The following is a 4225-nucleotide window of genomic DNA, read 5'->3' as shown; positions in this document are numbered from 1 at the left end:
ATATCGCTCTTATGCGCTCTGTCGGCCAATAGCAAAACTACTCCAGCGGCCGGTAAAGGAGGGATTGACATTTTTAAGGAACCCTGGAATGTCTGATTCTTGACAGACGTCAAATATATAAAACGTAATTGTGGATAATTTTTACTGTAATGTAATTAATCCAATGCATTGTGAACTTTCTAAAACATATTTTCTTCGATATTATCTAAAAATTATTTGAGCAGAAAAGATGCTTTTGAAGAAATCTGCGGATCCTATTTTAGTATTAAATCGGGTCATAATTTTGAAGTTAGCGGAATTTAACCGAAACAAACAATTTAAATTTGACCAATCAGCGGGCCTACATCGTCCAGACGCTAGGACAATAATACTATCAGATATAAAAAAACACGAAAACAAAACTTTTCATAATAACTAATAAGCCTGTTAGGTGAGGGAATGTTGAGAGAAATTATATACAGTTATCATGAGGAAGCTACAATCTAATAATGTGTATATTATTGGTATTCCTTATATCGTCACTAATATATGTAGGTAATGGGCATTAAAATCGCTTGGCTAACGAAGTCCAAAAACGTTCGATTTCAAGCGCAAGTGTTGTTTTTATTTATTTTGTTAACAATTTTATAAAAAAACAAAAAATTTAATCAAGTAGAACTGTCAGAGAAAATCTTAGCCATAATATAGTATTTTTGAAGTTGTTTCATTTATGCGTTCATACATTTCTATTGAATAATTACATTTTTTAGTAGCTAACATTTATATTTTAAATTGAGTAAATATTTTTTTTATTTTATTTTTTAGGATAGGAAAGTTTCAATTTGTCTAAAGCATATGTACATTTTTTTAATGATTAACTACTTTTCAATTTGTATTGATATTACAGGCGACTAATTATTGCTTAAAATAATTTATTATCCTTTGTGCTAAACATAAAAACCATGTCTTATTAGTCTTAGTCTTATAATTACATTAGTATATCATTAAAAAAAAAAAAAATAATGATAATATTTGACATGTCAAAATATTTCACTATTATTATTGTTTATATATAATATATGTCTCGACGCCATCTAGTGGGAAATTTAGCACTAACAAAGCCTTTCCTACAAAAATTAACTTGGTTGCTAACAGGTCAAAAAAATATAGTAAGCAATAATTGTTGATTGAAGTACTAGTACATATTGATTTATTTAGCGGGTTGGAAATAAGCCGACGTGGCTCAGTGGTCCAGAGCGTCTGACCGTTCATCAGAAGGCGCGGGTTCAATTCCCGTCGGCGGAATTTATTTTTACCCGGGAGATATTTTCAATTTGTATTGATATTACAGGCGACTAATTATTGCTTATAATAAATTATTATTATATTTTTTGTATTCATAATGTAAACCAATTCGTTATAAAGATTAATCGAAAATCACTATTTAGCTTCGCCTTATTTGTTATGTGTACTGGTAAAAGATAGAAGCAGACAGAAGACGACATCTTTTTGAACTCTGTTTGTGTAAAATATTCACCACAGCAATTAAATTTGTAATAAAACAAATTATTTTAATTATTTTTTCTTAAATTTACATTCTCAATGTGACTTTGTAATAATATTGAAAAAAACTTCACCAAAGTTCCCTTCCAAACTTCGTTCATCTTCTTTGTTTTCTGAAATATGAACAGAACAAACAACATGTTATTATTATTTTTACTGTTTAACCGCACAAGAGTCCCAACTACTCCCAACTGTCTAGATCCAGTGAGAGTATGGCATCCCCAATTGGGGTATATTGTAAGGCTGAAGGCGATGAACTACGGCGTGTAATATTTTAAATTGAGCCGCTATCAATAACAACCCTTACGTAGATGGCGATAAGGTTTAAATTCCCGCTTAACACCATCCGCCTGTTTTGATTAATGCAAGAAAAAAACATGGCCAAAAAGTGCCTTTTATTTTATTTTGTGGATGTTCAGGCATAAATATTAAAAAAAATTCTATCATTTTATAAATAAATTAATTTGCCACATTATACAATTAAATCATAACCGAAAATGGGTTCGTAAGTAGGAGATTTTGAACTTTAAAGCAGTTTTCATAGGCCTTTATATTATTTTTTTCTGGGCTTATAAAAAGGCTTATTTAAAAAATACTCGATTATTTCAAAGGCCAAGATGTATTCAAATCGCAGTATTTAATTAAAGCATCTCAAACATTTCGAGGCGACCAAATTTTCAAACCAAAAACACATGATTTTGCATTACTACGTATGGCATCGCCTGAAGTAGTAATATCGAGGAAGTAGATAGTAAGAGGAAGGTGGGTAAGTACCTAACATGCTTTTCAGATCTGGTCACCAAATACGGCCAAAGCCATTTCAAGCAATGTCTTCAATTTTTAATGGTGGTTTTACATCAGGGCGATACTGATGACACTCGGGGCTTATATCATCTTTGGGGATACTGCATGGAGGGTATGTTTAATGAAAGGAAGGAGATGAAGTTCCCGATCCGGCCCGCCACGCAGCTAGTGGGCAGGAGCATCTTGAACACATTTCACCAGATAAATCCAGCCGTTTTTGCTAAATTACCAAACGTAGCGAACCACTTGTGGTTGTATGAATTAATTTATTTTTCATTACAAATGAAGGTTTTTAATAATAAAGCTAAAAAATATTAAAGATTCGATTACCACCGTAGCTCAAAAGTAAATGTCGTACTTAACCCTTAAATGCATACTGTTGCAAAACTGCAACATACCGTTCAAACCACCTTTAACTCTTTGGTGTATACTTAATGCATGCCGTTTTAGAATTATCAAGTTCACGGTAATATATTTTATCGAGTGGCATCACCTTTTTTTTCTTTCGCTAATGTCAAATGTCACTTTTTCTTTAAAAAAGTGAAGATTCTCGAAAATTGGTTGGAGATTAGAATTACAGTTTTGTTTTGCTGTTATTATTTTGATTTTCTTAGGTAAGTAGATACAATAATACAATACTTATGTAATAACTCGTATTTTTCCGGTACACTTATTAGTTTTGAGAATTTTTTTTAGGTTTTTTATTTTTTTTTCATACGTAAATTATTCATATTAATTTTTATTAAATACATAGTGTTGTAAACCTGCAACAATTTTTTTTAATCAAATATCATTAAAAAATTACAAAAAAATAAAATTCTTTATATTTCCTTGCATATGCATGAAAATATCTACAAAACATATTTTTTCCAGAAAAATAAATAAATCATGCATTTAAGGGTTAAATATTAATAAATTTAAATTAATTACTTCATTAATTATTTAAATAAATAATTTAATATTTTAAATAAATAAATAATTTAATATTTTAAATAAATAAATAATTTAAATAAATTAATTATTTTAAACTTTAATAATGTTCTTGGCATTTACAAACGTAGTAATATGAGTAAATCGCCTTGAATTTTAATAAATACATACCAGTGCTGACAGTCAATATGTAAAAAAACTCAGTTGAGTCAGAATCAAGAAATATTCCCTGTGTGAATTTAATATATGAATAAAATACCAGTTTATTTTTTATGTAAAAGAAAAATCAAATTAACCCTACTACTGCAAGGTACTTTCTCATGTAAATTTTATGATATAAAATTCCTGCGTTTCCCATTCGAAGTATTGGTATGATTCTTTCAAATTTTTCCTTGATTCAATAACATTTTTTTAGTTTTATACAAGACAGGTATTTTATTTATTCGTATACCTTACGATTTGTTTCTAGTTCAATGATAAAGAAAAACCAAGTCTTCCAAAACAATATAAAAATGTACATGATTTTAGTACACTAAAGATAATTAATTTTAACACTCATATTTTAATGTATACTTCTTACCTACAACTCTGAAACGTGAGGAAAAATAATACTTTCAAAATATAAATCACATACCGAGCCGAGAATGTTACCGCTCGGCCCTAAGTCGAAAATTGACAAAAGCAACAATAAATAATATTCTATTTTGGTTTACTTGTAAATATATAATTTAACCCTTACACATGAATAATATCATATTTTCATTAGCATTATTATTTGTTAATTTGACTTACACTACTATAAGACCTAACAAAATATATTTTCTATTTACGAAAGTTTCAAATGAATATATTATTTGAAAAACAATTTTATTAAAAAGGATGAAAAAATAAAATAAAACTTGTTTGTAGTTTATTGCACATATTCACAAAAATATGTATAAATCGTAAA

General features: G+C 28.6%; 1 non-coding gene across 1 annotated transcript; it reads left to right on the top strand.

Moving 5' to 3' along the window:
- Window positions 1-1211: 1211 nt before the first annotated feature.
- Window positions 1212-1284, top strand: TRNAN-GUU (transfer RNA asparagine (anticodon GUU)). The gene has a single exon. It is a non-coding gene; the product is annotated as a tRNA-Asn (tRNA).
- The last annotated feature ends 2941 nt before the right edge of the window (window positions 1285-4225 follow it).

This window comes from Hesperophylax consimilis, chromosome 21 (assembly GCF_061612785.1).
Source record: "Hesperophylax consimilis isolate HC1 chromosome 21, BYU_Hcon_1.0, whole genome shotgun sequence".
NCBI lineage: Eukaryota > Metazoa > Arthropoda > Insecta > Trichoptera > Limnephilidae > Hesperophylax > Hesperophylax consimilis.
The sequence above is the reverse complement of the archived record's forward strand: the minus strand, read 5'-3'. Positions and strand labels throughout refer to the sequence as shown.